The sequence below is a fragment of the Lithobates pipiens genome, unplaced genomic scaffold (genome assembly GCF_037356315.1).
Source record: "Lithobates pipiens isolate NorthernLeopardFrog02 unplaced genomic scaffold, aLitPip1_a1.2 Scaffold_18, whole genome shotgun sequence".
NCBI classification, from domain to species: domain Eukaryota; kingdom Metazoa; phylum Chordata; class Amphibia; order Anura; family Ranidae; genus Lithobates; species Lithobates pipiens.
In genome coordinates, this window is record NW_027507758.1 from 395,884,766 (window position 1) to 395,903,381 (window position 18,616).

Here is an 18,616-nt window from a genome sequence, read left to right on the forward strand (position 1 = left end):
GGGTACTCTGCTCCTTCCTGAAGAACCCTGTCTGCCAGCGCCTCTTGCCAATCCTCGCCCTCCAGGGCTGTTGATGTTGGACGTCTCCAGGCCCTGGGAGGCCCCTTAGGATGCTGCTCCCACTGCTGTTCATCTCTTCGGGGGTCAGGAAGGTGGTGGAAGTCTTCTCCTGCCCAGGCTCCCAGTCCTAGCTGCCCTCACTTCTCACCTTTCCTGCAGCCGCCCACTCACCATGTGGAGATGAGCAAGGCGATATCTTCCTGCCTACACCCAGAGTATGCCACTGTTCCCTTCCCCACTCCTGCCACCACCAGACCAGAATAAGAAGCTCAAGGGGAAGTTGCTTTGAGCCCCACAGCCTTGACTGGGCTCAGAGCAGCTGCCCCTTTTGCCCTTGTGTATGGGATGTCCCCCCCAATGGCGGCCCTACTACTGTATACCCGAAACACATATGCTCTAAAATAATATATGCTTTAATTACTGTGCCACAAGTGAGAGTCTTAGCCCTTGTACACACGGTCGGACATTCCGACAACCAAAACCGTTGGATTTTGTCCGACGGATATTTTGTCTGAAACCGGTGTTGCATACACACGGTCGGACAAAGTTGTCGAAAAATCTGATCATTCAGGACGTGATGATGTTATTTTGTTACAACAGGACTGTGTTCAGGCTAGTAGCCAATAGCTTTGGTCTAGGAATTTGATCTGAGCATGCGTGGCACTGTGCCCGATCGGAATTCTCTACAAACAATCGGACGAAGTCCGATTGGATCTTGTCGGAAAATTTTATAGCCCAGCTCTAAAACTTTGTCGGTCAGATATTCCGACAGAAACAGTCCAATGGAGCGCACACTCGGCCGGATTATCCGACAACACGGTCCGATCGGACATTTTCCGTCAGGAACGTCTGACCGTGTGTACAAGGTTTCATCATTAACAGTGCATAGTCCATTTATACTAATCTCATGCAAGTAGATCCAAGATCCAAATATAGTAAGGGGCCAATAGTGAGCTCTCAAAAACAGGGTTGTTTTAATTGTAACAGACAATTCACTTTTATGCAGACCCCATTTCACTCACCCTCGTGGGTGACAAACCATTTAAGATCAACAGATATTTGACCTGCAACACTGAATTTTGTGCATACATTTTACGTCTATGTTCACTAACACATATTGGTAAAATCATTGTACCATTCAAGAAAAGGTTCCAAAAGCACCAGAGTAATTTTAGAGTAGCAACCAACAACTCACAACAATAGAAATACATTGACTTAATCAAGACAATGACCGTACATTTTGTGACACAAAAGCATCAGGTTTGTGACTCACAAGGCACAGTTATTGAACATCTCTCCAAACCCTCCAGGGGAGGGGACAGGCACAAAACAATTTCACAATGTGAAGCCTGTTGGATACATTGTCTGAACACAGTACAGGGGGCCTCAACTGAGCACTCTCAATGTCATATTTTAACCACTTTCAGACCGGACCATTTTGCTGGTAAATGACCAGAGGTCTTTTTACACTTTGGCACTGCGCTGCTTTAACTGGTAATTGCGCGGTCATGCAATGTTGTACCCAAACAAAATTTGCGTCCTTTTCTTCCCACAAATAGAGCTTTCTTTTGATGGTATTTGATTGCCTCTGCGATTTTTATTTTTTGCGATATAAACGTAAAAAGACCGCAAATTTTGAAAAAAAATGATATTTTCTACTTTTTGTTATTAGAAAAATCCAATAAACTCAATTTTAGTCATACATTTAGGCCAAAATGTATTCAGCCACATGTCTTTGGTAAAAAAAAAGTCAATAATTGTATATTTATTGGTTTGCGCAAAAGTTGTCACATCTACAAACTAAGGTACGTTTTCTGGAATTTACGCAGCTTTTAGTTTACGACTGCCTATCTCATTTCTTGAGGTGCTAAAATGGCAGGGCAGTACAAAACCCCCCCAAATGACCCCATTTTGGAAAGTAGACCCCCTAAGGAAATTGATAAGAGGCATGTTGAGCCCATTGAATATTTTATTTTTTTGCCTCAAGCGATTGAATAATGACAAAAAAAAAAATTTTTTTTTTTTTTTACACAAAGTTGTCACTAAATGATATATTGCTCACACATGCTATGGGCGTATGTGAAATGACACCCCAAAATAAATTCTGCTGCTTCTCCTGAGTACGGGGATACCACATATGTGGGACTTTTTGGGAGCCTAGCCGCGTACGGGGCCCCGAAAACCAAGCACCGCCTTCAGGCTTTCTAAGGGCGTAAATTTTTGAGTTCACTTCTCACTACCTATTACAGTTTTGAAGGCCATAAAATGCCAAGATGGCACAAAACCCCCACAAATGACCCCATTTTAGAAAGTAGACACCCCAAGCTATTTGCTGAGAGGCATGTTGAGTTCATGGAATATTTTATATTTTGCCACAAGTTGCGGGAAAATTACAAACTTTTTTTTTTTTTTTTTTTTTTTAACAAAGTTGTCACTAAATGATATATTGCTCATGCATGCCATGGGCATATGTGAAATGACACCCCAAAATAAATTCTGCTGCTTCTCCTGAGTACGGGGATACCACATATGTGGGACTTTTTGGGAGCCTAGCCGCGTACGGGGCCCCGAAAACCAAGCACCGCCTTCAGGCTTTCTAAGGGCGTAAATTTTTGAGTTCACTTCTCACTACCTATAACAGTTTTGAAGGCCATAAAATGCCAAGATGGCACAAAACCCCCACAAATGACCCCATTTTAGAAAGTAGACACCCCAAGCTATTTGCTGAGAGGCATGTTGAGTCCATGGAATATTTTATATTTTGCCACAAGTTGCGGGAAAATTACAAACTTTTTTTTTTTTTTTTCACAAAGTTGTCACTAAATGATATATTGCTCACGCATGCCATGGGCATATGTGAAATGACACCCCAAAATAAATTCTGCTGCTTCTCCTGAGTACGGGGATACCACATATGTGGGACTTTTTGGGAGCCTAGCCGCGTACGGGGCCCCGAAAACCAAGCACCGCCTTCAGGCTTTCTAAGGGCGTTACAGTTTTGAAGGCCATAAAATGCCAAGATGGCACAAACCCCCCCAAATGACCCCATTTTGGAAAGTAGACACCCCTAAATTTAGGGGTACACTAGTGAGACTAGGTAATAAATGGCGGGTGCCCTGAAACTATAAAAAAAATAACTAACCAACCAGCGTCACCTGTAACAGTTATATGGTGATCACTGGTGAAAGGGTTAACTAGGGGGCAATTAGGGGGCTTTATGCGGTAGTATATGGGGGTCCCTGGCGCTATAAAAAGCTGCAGCGAACCTAAATACCTACCTGCCTAACTAGCGTCACCTGTGACACTAATACAGCGATCAGAAAAACGATCGCTTATTAGGCTGGGTTCACACTGGAGCGATGCGGGAACGCCACGAATGCGCGGCGGGTTCCCGCATCGCATGCCTCCCGGCGGCAGTTCACACTGCCCTATGCGAACTGCTGGGAGTGTCAGTGAAATGTTACTGACACCCCCAGATCAGTTCGCATATCGCAGTGCGATCTGCAAACTCGGATCGCATGGTGTGAACACCCATGCGATCCGATTCTGCTGCGGGCCAAAAAAAGGGTCCCGTGCGAATTTGCGGCGGGTGCGGCGGGTGCGGCGAATGGCTGAACTCGAATCGCACAGAGATCGGATGTGATTTGCACTGCAGTGCGGTGCGAATCACATCCGTTCTCATAAACCGCTGCAATGTGAACCCAGCCTTAGTGACACTGGCGACGGGGGGTGATCACGGGGTTAAACCTTTATTGGGGGGTTAGGGGGGTACCTTAGAACTAAAGGGGGCTAACCCTAACTGCCCTAACAGTTATTAGTCACAAATGACACCCGCCGGGTGATCAGGGGGTTAAACCTTTATTAGGTAATAAATGGCGGGTGCCCTGAAACTATAAAAAAATAACTAACCAACCAGCGTCACCTGTAACAGTTATATGGTGATCACTGGTGAAAGGGTTAACTAGGGGGCAATCAGAGGGCTTTATGCGGTAGTATATGGGGGTCCCTGGTGCTATAAAAAGCTGCGGCGAACCTAAATACCTACCTGCCTAACTAGCGTCACCTGTGACACTAATACGGCGATCAGAAAAATTATCGCTTATTAGGCTGGGTTCACACTGGAGCGATGCGGGAACGCACGAATCCGCGGCGGGTTCCCGCATCGCATGCCTCCCGGCGGCAGTTCACACTGCCCTATGCGAACTGCTGGGAGTGTCAGTGAAATGTTACTGACACCCCCAGATCAGTTCGCATATCGCAGTGCGATCTGCAAACTCGGATCGCATGGTGTGAACACCCATGCGATCCGATTCTGCTGCGGGCCAAAAAAAGGGTCCCGTGCGAATTTGCGGCGGGTGCGGCGGGTGCGGCGAATGGCTGAACTCGAATCGCACAGAGATCGGATGTGATTTGCACTGCAGTGCGGTGCGAATCACATCCGTTCTCATAAACCGCTGCAATGTGAACCCAGCCTTAGTGACACTGGCGACGGGGGGTGATCACGGGGTTAAACCTTTATTGGGGGGGTTAGGGGGGTACCTTAGAACTAAAGGGGGCTAACCCTAACTGCCCTAACAGTTATTAGTCACAAATGACACCCGCCGGGTGATCAGGGGGTTAAACCTTTATTAGGTAATAAATGGCGGGTGCCCTGAAACTATAAAAAAATAACTAACCAACCAGCGTCACCTGTAACAGTTATATGGTGATCACTGGTGAAAGGGTTAACTAGGGGGCAATCAGAGGGCTTTATGCGGTAGTATATGGGGGTCCCTGGCGCTATAAAAAGCTGCGGCGAACCTAAATACCTACCTGCCTAACTAGCGTCACCTGTGACACTAATACGGCGATCAGAAAAATTATCGCTTATTAGGCTGGGTTCACACTGGAGCGATGCGGGAACGCACGAATCCGCGGCGGGTTCCCGCATCGCATGCCTCCCGGCGGCAGTTCACACTGCCCTATGCGAACTGCTGGGAGTGTCAGTGAAATGTTACTGACACCCCCAGATCAGTTCGCATATCGCAGTGCGATCTGCAAACTCGGATCGCATGGTGTGAACACCCATGCGATCCGATTCTGCTGCGGGCCAAAAAAAGGGTCCCGTGCGAATTTGCGGCGGGTGCGGCGGGTGTGGCGGGTGCGGCGGGTGCGGCGAATGGCTGAACTCGAATCGCACAGAGATCGGATGTGATTTGCACTGCAGTGCGGTGCGAATCACATTCGTTCTCATAAACCGCTGCAATGTGAACCCAGCCTTAGTGACACTGGCGACGGGGGGTGATCACGGGGTTAAACCTTTATTGGGGGGGTTAGGGGGGTACATTAGAACTAAAGGGGGCTAACTCTAACTGCCCTAACAGTTATTACAGTCACAAATGACACCAATGCAAAAAAAAAAAAAAAAAAAATGACATTGGTGTCACTGTGACTGGGGGGCAGGGGTAATTGGGGGGGTGATCGGGGGGTAAAGGGGGGGTGTGAGTGTGCCTGGCATGTTCTACTGTGTGTGTAGAGTGTTGGTGCAACTCACCGATCCGCTCTCCTCCGTGTCGGAACGGAAAATACCGACACGGAGGAGAGAATACATCACTTCCTCTCCTGTGTTTACATTACAGGAGAGGAAGTGATGTCACCGGGGATTTCTATTCGTCGGGAGCGATTGCGAGGGGGTGGCCATGAATGAATGGCCGCCCCCTCGTCCCGGATCGCTCCCGGACGAAAACCGACCGCCGCAGGCACCGGGCGGGGGCCCGATCGGGCCCCCGACCCGCGGGAGGCAAGGGACGTACATGTATGTCCTTATGCCTGCCCGTGCCATTGTACCGACGTACATCGGCGTGCGGCGGTCGGCAACTGGTTAATGAGGGTACATTCACACCAGAATGCAATGTGGGAAACCCATGTTCTGTGCACATCTCTAGCACCCTGTTCAAAACACACTGCAGTAGCGATCTGCAGCTGGTGTCAATATTAGATTAATGCCACTCCAAACGCAGGTCACAAATGCAATGTGCTTGCCTGCACCTGATTGCATGGTACAGAAGTATCATGTGATCTGGTTGCAGTAAATTATCAAAAGTAGTGCAGTGCGATTTCAGCCTACTCAAGATGAATGGGTTGACATTGCACTACACAGAAATTCATGTGAATCAGGAATTCACAGAACGTTCCTGTGCAATTCCTGGGGTGAACCAACCTTAAAAGTAGATGAACATACATATAAGCCTGTATATACCTTTGGGATGCTGATAACACATCCTTTCATTCATACCATATGGACAATCATACTTTTTGACTCTTATGTACAATATGTAGTAAACATATTTTATATGGAGGTTAGGAACCAATTTGAGATTGCATGTTTACATTAATTGTATGACAATGGTATGGGGTGAGATCCAGGATGGGTTTTACATGAAGCTAATATTTTCATATCAGCCCCACTGCAAGTAATGTTATACATTTCTGACACCCTCCTTCCCCCATTCTTTTGACTCACTCATATCCCACTAACACATTTCTTCCCCTATTTTCCTTCCCCTATTTTAATAAAAAAAATAAAAATAAATCCACATGCATTAATGTACTATGCTGCTGCAATATCTGTCACGTTTCCCAGTGCTATGTCTTTTTTGTCTCTCTGCCCATATGCACAATTTAACATTTTTTTTTTTTAGTATAAGCACACAACAATCAAGGGGTTGCACCTTAATGTACCAACAGTGATGGGTATTAGATGGGCATGTGCCATGTACATTGCCATGTCAATGTACAATTTCAGACATTCGCATAGCATCAGATGACATGCAAATTATTATAAGGACATGGAACAAAAATTTCCCTCTGCACCAAATAGTCGCTATTTGCAACCAACATATATGGATACTAGTGGAAACCCACACATGTAGTTGCTAATGACAACCTGTGATCAAGGTCTTCAACAGCAAAGGGTTAACTTTTTGTGTGTATGTGCACCATCTATTAATTAACTAAAGCACCCTACATAAACCATGGGCGCGTCTGTAAGGAGTGCGACAGATACAACACTGTTTCTTTGGAAACAGTATACAAGCACTGACACTGCACATTATGGTCCTATATCTGCCTGTCAACCATTTGGCCATATCTGCATTTTTTTTAAGCTGTTTTTAAGCTGTTGTGGGTATTTACTTTTTCACCTGCAGAAGTTTTTTAGTTTTCTTTTCTTTTCTAAAGGTAGCCTCTTTAGGACCATACAGTGGATATAAAACGTCTACACATCCCTGTTAAAATGTCATGTTTCTGTGATGTAAAGAAATGAGACAAAGATAAATAATTTCAGATCTTTTTCCACTTTTAATGTGACCTATAAACTGTACAACTCAATTGAAAAACAAACTGAAATCTTTTAGGTGGAGGGAAGTAAAAAAAAAAAAATAATAATAATATGGTTGCATAAGTGTGCACACTCTTAAAGTAATACCATGTTGAAGCACCTTTTGATTTTATTACAGCACTCAGTCTTTTGGGGTATGAGTCAGCATGGCACATCTTGACTTGGCAATATTTGTCCACTCTTCTTTGAAAAAACACTTCAAATCTGTCAGATTGTGAGGGCATGTCTTGTGAACAGCCCTCTTCAAACCACCCCACATATTTTCAATTCGATTCAGGTCTGGGCTCTGGCTGGGCCATTCCAAAAATGTTAATCTTCTTTTGATGAAGCCATTCCTTTGTTGATTTGGATGTATGCTTTGAGTCATTGTCATGCTGAAAGATGAAGTTCCACTTTACGCTCAGCTGTCTAGCAGAAGCCTGAAAGTTTCTTGCCAATATTGACTGGTATTTGGAACTGTTCATAATTCACCCTACCTTGACCAAGACCCCTGTTCAGGCTGAAGAAAAAGAGCCCCAAAGCGTGATGCTGCCACCACTATGCTTCACTGTGGGCATGGTGTTCCTTTGGTGATGTGCAGTATTGTTTTTGCACCAAACATATCTTTTGGAATTATGGCCATCAGACCATAACACATTTTCCCACATGCTTTTGGGAGTCTTCAGATGAACTTTTGCTAAATTTAGCCAGGCTTGGATGTTTTTCTTCATATAAAAACATGCAGCTCCTTTAATGTTTCTGTAGGCCTCTTGGCAGCCTCCCTGACCAGTTTTTCTCTTGCCTTTTCATTAATTTAAATTTTAGAGGGATGTCAAATTCTTGGTAATGACACTGGTGTGCCAAATTTTATCCACACAAGAAGAGATGAGCCAAAGCTGGTGTTCAGAGGTTGTCTGGTTTAATTCTGGGCGGGTCTACAATTTATATGTGCTATTATTAGCCAATCATTACATAGAACATGGGTGTGGTTAATACAGAGGTGTACATTACATATCATTACATATCATTAATTATGTCATCTTCTTTCATGAGTCACAGTCATGAGTTCTGTGGCCCAGACATATTTTGACACAATTTCTTTATTTAGACAGTACAAAATAAAACTGCTTATGCAAGCTATATTTTCTTATATGTATGCTTTATAGGAAAACTGCTACAGTCTGTAAATACAGAGTTTAAACTAACAGGTTAACCCAAGTTAATCTTATATGAACTAATAAAGATGGAGCCACTCCGATTCAGCCATATCACAAAAGATGATGACTGTATTCACTATGTTCCATGCTATATCTAAAGCCTTGGAAATTCTTGTGCACCTTCCTCCTCACTGATACCTTTTAACTGTGAGATCCCTCTGTTGCTTTGGAAGCTCTCTGCAGACCATGGCTTTTGCTGTAGGATGTGCCAAAGAAAATGTCAGGAATGACCATATGCAACCACATTTATTTTATTTTTTTTACTTCCCCCCCCTAAAAGATTTCAGTTTGTTTTTCAATTGAGTTGTTCAGTTTATAGGTCACATTAACGGTGGAAAAAGTTCTGAAATTATTTATCTTTGTTTATTTTTTTACATCACAGAAACCTAACATTTTAACAGGGGTGTGTAGACTTTTTATATCCACTGTATGTTCCCAATGATATCCTCATATTCCTATAGCTTATGAACTAGATTATAATATCTCTGTGTGCCAATTAAAAAACGAAAATAAAACCGATCAAAGTTAAGACAATTGTCAGGAAAATCATGCCGAATTAAAAATGAAAGCCAATTCAGCATTGAGTCTAGGCAGAACTCAGTATCAGATAGATAATTTGGCATCAATGGCAGTGGACATGCACATACCTGTCTGGCTACACTGCTATGCACATTACTATGATGTACCAGTGTACATGTAAATGTGCACAAATGGAGATGGGCAAGCCCAACCCCGAGACAGTCCCTCCCCCATGCTGAAGACTAATTCCGCATACACGCGACTGGACTTTTCGGCAGAAAAGGTCCGACGGTCTTCCCGATGGACTTTCGACTGAGTTACTATGGACTTCCAAACGAACGGACTTGCCCACACAAGAATGGACTAAAGTCCAATCGAAATTCCCTTAGTTTTGAATGTGATGACGTTCGACGGGGCTAGAAAAGGAAGTTCAATAGCCAGTAGGCAAAAGCTGCCCTTGCATCATATTTGCATCATATTCGGTCTGTCGGACCAGCATACAGAGGACCAATTTAAAACATGTTTTATTTTTAGGTTTGTCTGAATCTTGTAAACAAAAACGATCGGACTATCCCACACACTATCTGACGGAATGATTGCATCAGACCTATTCTGCTGGAAAGTCTGGTCGCACATGCCCCCCTTCTCTTTCCTGGCCAGGCTGCATGCTTGAATAAGAATCTGGTATGGATTTTGGGTGGCGTCATGACATTTTTTTGGGAGAGACTTGCATTGTGCCCCTTAAATCTATTCAATTTTGGAGGGGCTCACACTTTTTTTTTAAGTCAGCCAACCTTCCACTTTGTGTGCATTCATTTGTCAGCCAGAATCCCTTGCCTGCCGGATCCCTAACAACTAGCCTGAGCGAGCTAAGCTCTCAAATTCAGAAGCTAAATGCTTAATTTCCCACTGCATGCAGCCAATGGTTCAGCTGAACACTCCATTTAGTTCAGATATTTGCCAAACTTCCCCTCTAAATATGAATTTGGTCCAATCCCTAAAAAGGATTTTATACAAAAGGGCAGTGATACACCAAATGAGTAGCTAAGAATGTTAAAAAATACAAATAACTAAATTTGTACAATAATAATGTGTACCAAAAACATAAAAAAAAAAAAAAAATATACAAATGGTAAGTTTCAAAGTTCAATGTGAAAATAAAATGAACAAATTTAGGTGTCCATTTAGTATATTTTGATATTTTACATCTCTCGAGTTCTCTGCTCTTCTCTGAGATATTTGTTCTCACCCATGTGGCAGTTTAATATATCATGTAGATCACTTCTCCCACTGACAATAGAAGTGATCTACAAACGCTCTGAGAATCCTGAACGGCTTCTGTTTCTGTAATCTCACGATAGCTCAGGACATTTCAGTATCAGAATCCCAAAGTGAAATACGAAGCGCTCCACATACACTGCACATATTAAGTTAATAATAAAGATATAATCCCCCTACCCAATAAACAGACATTCTAATTAATACATAAGCCGTGGTTGCAGGAAAGAAATTTGCACCGTGCCTACCTTAGTGACTAAGCAAGTTGGTATTAAACCAAATACCTATTTGGTATTAAAGATTAAAATTAATTTCATAAATAAAATTGATTTAAACCCAATAAAAGGGTCAAAACCTAAACTTTTTCACAATCCATGTATATTTACTTTATTATTTAGGTATGTTGTTATGTTATGATGGGTGTTAATGGAGTGTACAATTCTATCACTATTTTGAGCTAGAATTTTATTTTAAATAATTATTTCTGTGGCAAATAAACAACTACAAATATGATGTGCTAGCAATTTGTCCTATTAGCTGCCAAAATTGATATTATTATTAATATTATAATACAGAATTTATATAGCGCCAACAGCTTACGCAGTTCTTTACATCATAAAGGCAGCCAGTACAATTGCAATGCAGTTTAATACAGTAGGAATCAGAGGGCACTGCTTATAAGGTAAATGAGGGAACCATCTTGTTAGAAGACATCCATTTTGGGTATTGGAAAATTACTGTTAGCATGACATAGAAACCTATTGCTTAAGGTCATATGTGTTTTTTGCTTGTACAAGGTATTTTATCACAAGGTTAGATATCTGTTTAGAACAGATGGATGCGGTTAAGCTACTTCCCTTTTTGAGAGCAGAAGTAACTCCATGGCGTTAAAACCACAGGCCTGTCTTGCACCAGACTTAAGAAACATTTTAAACTGTATAAAAATGTATATATTTAGCTTTTTGTTACTAGGCAGAAATTGCTTGTACAAAAAAACCATGATGACGTAGTAAAATATACTATCTTGCATATTTTATGTGGCAGTCCCTGATTGGTTAAACCACAGGGCTGTCCTTCTGTTCAAACTAAATAAAATTGTTGTGTGTGCTTCAATAGGCACATTCATTATTCACGTACAACAGTGTATGTGTAATGTTTTGTCCACCGGTGAAAGGGACCTCCGCTCTTCAATCCTAGCCTAGGCTACCAGGGGTTACTTACAGAAGTCGAGCAACCTAACAGTTTTGGTACCAGCAAAGTGGGGTTCGTCTCGTCTTGCGACAGGTAAGTCACTTTACTCTTTTTTACCTGATTGGTGAATGGTGTAAACACTTACTCTGTCCGGGCGGCCGCTACGAACTTAGTTTAAAATTAAAAGAAGTAACTGTGCCTTCGCGATGAACTAGGCTGGTTCCTCGGGAGGTTAAAAGGGCTCGCAAGGAATTTATAGGTTTAGGGGAGTCCGACTAGGTTGGTCTGACTTAAAACTATTGGTGATAGTATTTTTAACACGGGAAGTAGTAGATTACGCCCGTGACAAAGGGATTGGTGGAGTGGACGCCCATTTGAAAAATTTTTTTTTTTTTTAAAAAAAAAAAAGTGCACTATAAATTGATAAATGTATTGCAATACGGTTATTTCATGTCTTAAAGTATATTAAGAATATGTCTGTTTCTCTCTAGGTACACGTGTAAGTATATAGAGTATAAGTTTTAATATAGAGTATAAGGAAAATAATTGTTGTTGTTTAAATGAGTGCAGAATATGAGGAGCCCTCTTGTAGTGACATAGCATCCGCCTGCCCCCATTGCACGTTAGGTCTACTCTTCCTAAGAATAGATGACAAGTGGATTTTACTGACCACCAGACCAGGGGGGTTCTCTTGCAGACTTGGTGTAAGAGGGGTATATCCCGCCACCAGGAAAAATTTACCCTTTATCATATATTAAGGGTGAATCTTCATAGTTTTTATATAAGTCCATCTGCCCCAAAAAAGATCAGGGATCCTACTCCCAGACCAGAGACCGGATTGTTGGACAAACCGGGTGTTATCACCTGTGTCCTGCCACTAGACACACACTGCCCAGACTACTAGATGGGGAATTCTGCAGCAACCCAAGCCATGGCCACCCCATCACCCTATGAATTTGTCAGTAATATGATCCCTGGCCCCCAGGTAGAACCATTTTGGACACAAGTCCGAGAAAGGTGTCAGCAATTGGGAATCCATGACCCAGGACCCCAAGGTCCTTGTTCAGAGGAAGACTGGCAAGAAGTCAGTAAAATTTGTCAGGTACATAAGCATTCTTATCCTCCCTGCAAAGGGGCTGACCCACAATACATGAAGGATTGTTTCTGTGCATGGAACAAATGCCTTGGAAAATATAGGCAATTGTGGACAGCAAGGACATTGGAAATCCCAGTGCCCTTATAGGACTGGACAGATTAGAGCAAGAGGCAGAGGCAGGGGATTTAACCCCCAGACCCGCCCACAGTATCCCCGTTATCTGCCATACCAGAACCCTCGTCAACCACTACCCCAATATCCTACACAGCCACAAATAATGCACCGAGGGAAACTCTGTTGGTATTAATGGGACACCTGTCACCCATCCCATCACTCCACCACTGACTGTAGCCACTCCAGAAGGACAGAAATTATGTACCCAAACTTTTGCCGTCTTGTCCTCATGCCCTGTGCCCCTTATGGGACGGGACCTCTTGGCACAACTGTGTATTATCATTAAGTTTAATAAAGAAGGTTCCTATACCGCTAGTTCACCATTATGTGACTTACATGGCCCTAAGCGACATGCACACAGAGGGTTCCCAAAAAGACATGCACACAGGAGTTTCTTTCTAATGATACCTTCCTCCCTTGACCATCACACAATTTGGGCAGAAAACAAAGGTAGTGTGGGCTTTATTAATTGCACACCATATGCACCCCAAATGCGGTCAGATGCAGGGATACAATATCAAAAACAGTATCCCCTACCCCCAGAGAAAGTCAAAGGCATCTCCCCTCAAATTAATGATTACATATCAAAAGGTATCCTGAGACCAATCATCAGTCCCTGGAACACACCCATTTACCCTGTAAAGAAGGCCAGTGGCGAGTGGAGACTCGTCCAAGACCTCAGAGCAGTAAACAAACAAGTGATTCCCCTCCCACCCCTAGTCTCAGACATCACTTATTTTTTCATGCATACCGGCAGACTCTCTATGCTACACAGTAATTGATTTAGCGAATGCTTTCTTTAGCATTCCCATTGCAGAGGAAGCCCAACCTATGTTTGCTTTCTCCTGGGCCGGGGGCCAACTAACCTGGCAAGGGTATGTAGACAGTCCAGCCGCCTTCTCTATGGTACTCAACGAGACTGTCAAGTCTTGGACATCTGAGCGAGGGTCGGTACTGATACAGTATGTGGACGACTTGCTCCTGTGCAGTCGAACTGCTGAAGATTGTGCGGTCGATTCAACATCACTGTTACAACACCTAGCTCACGCCGGGCATCTAGCCTCAAGGAAGAAAATACAATGGTGCCAGCCACAGGTAGAATACCTAGGGTGCATTCTAAAGGAAGGGACAAGGCTAGTGTCCCCCAAACGTGCCGCAGCCCTTCGAGCTCTCAGTCCCCCAAAAGACAAAGCCGCCCTACTCTCGTTCTTGGGTGCAATGGTATATTGCCGCCAATGGATCCCTGACTGTTCTCATTATGATAGTATCCTAAGAGAGGCTACTGGCTCGACAGCCCCTAAATTAATAGATTGGACTGAAGACAGACTACAAGCTTTTCAAGCTCTATTAAACAGTCTGTCAAATGCTCCCGCCCTAGGGTTGGTAGACTATGGTAAAGCTTTTCAACTATACTGTGTAGTCTCGGGGACCTCTTTTGCCGCCGTGCTAACACAACAGCATGGAACAGGCTACCGCCCTGTCTCCTACCTATCTAAAAAAAAAACTCCCCATCCAAGTACAGGGAATGCCATTCTGTCTCCAAAATCTTGCTGCCTGTGCAATGGCTGTACAAGATGCAAACAAATTAGTGCTAGGTCACCCATTGACTCTCTATACCACTCATTCAGTCACGCATCTTATTCAGAACATGAATACCCAACATATGACCTCGCAAAGACTTAGTGGTTATGAGATAACACTGATGAACACTGATAACCTCACACTCAAATATGTGCCTGCCAGCAACCCCGCTGTGCGCCTTTTGCATTCCATGTTGCGTTTACCACATGACCCAGACATTATACATGACTGTTCGGAAAAGGTTGCTGCTATTACCAGTCCCAGACCGGATCTCACTGACACCCCTATCTCAGGTGCAGAGGATGTTTTCGTTGACGGTAGCTGCTCACGTCCCTCTGACTCCACCTTTTTAACCGGTTATGCAGTTGTTCAACTACCAGACATCGTACTGGAGGCAAAATCATTACCTCCTTCTTCAGCCCAGGTAGCAGAGTTAGAAGCCCTCACTAGGGCCTGCATTCTATTCACCGGTAAAGAGGTGAACGTCTACACAGACAGTAGATATGCTTTTGGAGTGGTGCATGATTTTGGTGTGATATGGGCCAATAGAGGTTTTAAAACCGCAGACAACAAAATAATTGCCAACTCCACACAGATTAGTGCTCTCCTCCAAGCCATTCTTCTTCCAAAAAAGGTAGCCATAATTAAAGTAAAGACACACTCCTCTGACAGCAGTCGTGTTTCAAAAGGGAATGCTCTTGCTGACAGAGAAGCTAAAAGAGCTGCTGCCTTTTCCCCTAACCCACCTGCCCCCACAACAATGTTTTTCAAGGAACACTTCGCAGCACCTAACTTTAAAACTGTCATAGCACAGATGCAATCAATGGCCACAGAAGATGATGTCCATTTTTGGACAAAGGAAGGATTGACCAAAGACCCTGAAGGTCTTTGGTCAAAAGAGGGGAAGATCCACATGCAAGAACAAAACTATCACCCTTTGAGGTCCTCATGGGAATCCCCGCAAACATAGAATTACCCCCATTAGACCAAGACACTGATATTGACATTTATTCCCAACAGGAAATGTACGTGAAAAACCTGGTAAGTATGCTTCATGAAATGAACGAACGCGTTTCTGTCACCTTTTTTCCCTCTTCCCACAGAACCAACGCATCCCTTCATCCCTGGGGATAAAGTGCTGATCAAACAATTAGCACAAAGAAAGAGTATCGGACCGGCTTTCTCAGGACCATGGAAGGTGGAAAAGGTATCCAGGACCGCAGTGTTAACAGACCTAGGAAACACCTGGATCCACGCCAGCCGTCTTAAAAAGTGTCCCCAGCTTCCCTCGACTCCAGAGCCCCTGGCAGTGACAGAGAGCAGCAACTCCCAAGAACAAGATCTACAAGAAGTTCAGAGAGGCATAGAACAAATTTCCCTGGAAGATCCCACACCCCCTCAAAAGGACAAAACAGAGCCAACAACTGCCGGGATGAGAAACGAAGAAGAAGAACAGAACTCTTAGATAACAAATAATCAGAACTTTAAAAAAACAAAGATGCTTTCTCCATCAGTGTCAGGGAAGGCTGTATGCCTTTGGGGTAGTCTGGTACTATTTGTATTCCTGCCCACATGGTTTATAGCCAACTGTATATATCATCCAGAAGATTTAGGTCTATTAAAAGGGATATGTGGACCACCTAAGATGAATAATACCCCCGGCCAAAGACATAGTAGAAGTATTGTACCCGTTAATGAGTCACCTAAGGGACTGACTAACAAGATGTTACTACTAAAATTCAAATATAGCTATGCTCAAAAATCTGGTTTTGAGAAATGCTGGATTTGCAGCAAGCTACATCCCAGTACAGCTAGAATCCCTCTCATGGCAGTCCCCTTGAATTTTACCCCCCTCCTTAATGGAACACCCCCTATCGTCCTAACGAATGTTACTAGGACCCTTCCAAATAAAACCCTCACTTTCCAAATTATAGGTAGAAGCCACTTCCCAGACTGGTGTTTCCGACTGGGAAACACCACAGATGGAGCCGAGGTTTGCAAACAAGCAAAACTTAACATTTCAATGACATCATTTAACAGTCCTTCTTTCTTCCATACTTCAGATCCCACCCTAAATGCCACCTTTTTAGACTTTCTTAGCTCCAGTACCAAGACTACAATACACCAATTAATGTCAATACTGGTGCTCTCTGGCCTTTCTGATACTCTTAGGAACGTGTTCCATAAACGACCCCTAGCTCTAGGAAATACCATATATATATGCTGCGGCAAACTCTGTCACCCCTGGATCCCAACCAAACCCCAGGGGTGGTGTTACCTTGCAGCCCTGGTTCCTATTATGGGGGTATTAGGGGATAACAAGGGAAGTCACCTCCTTGAAGCCAGCATGCATCCTAGATATCCCCTTAGACACCGTAATAAATGAGAATTGTTTTTAGAAAAAGATATGGCCTGGGCATGGTTCCCTTCCTGGACAGGGTGGGGAATTGACCTAATGAAAAGATTAAATAATTACACTGGCATAATTGATGAGATTCTGGAGGAAAATTCTGATGACATAACCAAACTAAATCTAGAAACTAGGGCAATTAGGAAGCAACTAGAACTACATGAGTTGGCTATAGAAAGTATGAGTGCAGCCCTTACTGGCCTCTGTGAGACTACTGAGGATTATGAGTGCTGTACCTGGATTCATAATACCAGCATCGAAGTCCCAGACTACTATGACGTTATTGCCCAACACAGGGAAGAGGTAAATAAACTACAGAAAGAGGCAAGGAACATAGGAAAAAACTGGGATCCCTTCTCGAGCAGTTTTAGTTTTGGGGGATTAATATCTTGGCTCCGAAATGCTGCCATGACAATTGTCACTGTGATTCTCTTCATTCTATTTTTATATGCCTGTTATAAGATAATCAAATGTTTATGTAAAAAGGGAAACACGGTCGCTCCGAAGGATCTGAAACTCACTTCCATTGTTAAGGATCCAACGGTATGGTATAGAAACCAAGAGCACAAGGGTTCGGAGTATGAAGCCTGTGCTATTAAATTAGAAAAGGAATGATCATTATGTAAATCACAGAATGATCAAAGGAAGGATTATAAGGTAAATGAGGGAACCATCTTGTTAGAAGACATCCATTTTGGGTATTGGAAAATTACTGTTAGCATGACATAGAAACCTATTGCTTAAGGTCATATGTGTTTTTTGCTTGTACAAGGTATTTTATCACAAGGTTAGATATCTGTTTAGAACAGATGGATGCGGTTAAGCTACTTCCCTTTTTGAGAGCAGAAGTAACTCCATGGCGTTAAAACCACAGGCCTGTCTTGCACCAGACTTAAGAAACATTTTAAACTGTATAAAAATGTATATATTTAGCTTTTTGTTACTAGGCAGAAATTGCTTGTACAAAAAAACCATGATGACGTAGTAAAATATACTATCTTGCATATTTTATGTGGCAGTCCCTGATTGGTTAAACCACAGGGCTGTCCTTCTGTTCAAACTAAATAAAATTGTTGTGTGTGCTTCAATAGGCACATTCATTATTCACGTACAACAGTGTATGTGTAATGTTTTGTCCACCGGTGAAAGGGACCTCCGCTCTTCAATCCTAGCCTAGGCTACCAGGGGTTACTTACAGAAGTCGAGCAACCTAACACTGCTCATTAGAGCTTACAATTTAAGAGGGATAGTCAAGAGATACAAAAGATAATAATTATGGGGGTAAGCTGATGGAGAAAATAAAAGTACAGTTGTTAGGTGGGGTCAAGGTAGGACTCTCTGAAGAGAAGGGTTTTCAGGAATTGTCTAAAAGTGTATAGACAACACACTAACCAGATCCAACATTTGTTCTACGGTCTGGACGACCAGGAGAACAGAAGTCGCCGCAATAATATTCGTATTCGTGGGGTCCCAGAGTCGGTGGAAAATAAAGAATTAACGATGGCTGCCACCACCATGTTTAACCATCTATTGAACAAGCCCAAAGAAGAACCATTGGAAATTGATAGGATCCACAGATCCCTGGGCCCTCGCAATCCCAACCCGGCATACCCCAGAGACATTATCTGTCGCATACACTTCTTCAACATTAAGTCCGAGATAATGCAAGCCGCACGTGCCCAGGAATCCATTCTGTTTAATGACACCCCCATAATGCTCCTGAGGGACTTATC

The 18,616-nt window shown here is 43.3% G+C and overlaps 1 long non-coding RNA gene across 1 annotated transcript; it reads left to right on the plus strand.

Moving 5' to 3' along the window:
* The first annotated feature begins 11,112 nt into the window (after positions 1–11,112).
* LOC143988357 (uncharacterized) lies at positions 11,113–17,987 on the plus strand. The gene is made up of 2 exons (XR_013276831.1): positions 11,113–11,715; positions 15,577–17,987. It is a non-coding gene; the product is annotated as an uncharacterized LOC143988357 (long non-coding RNA).
* Positions 17,988–18,616: the final 629 nt, after the last annotated feature.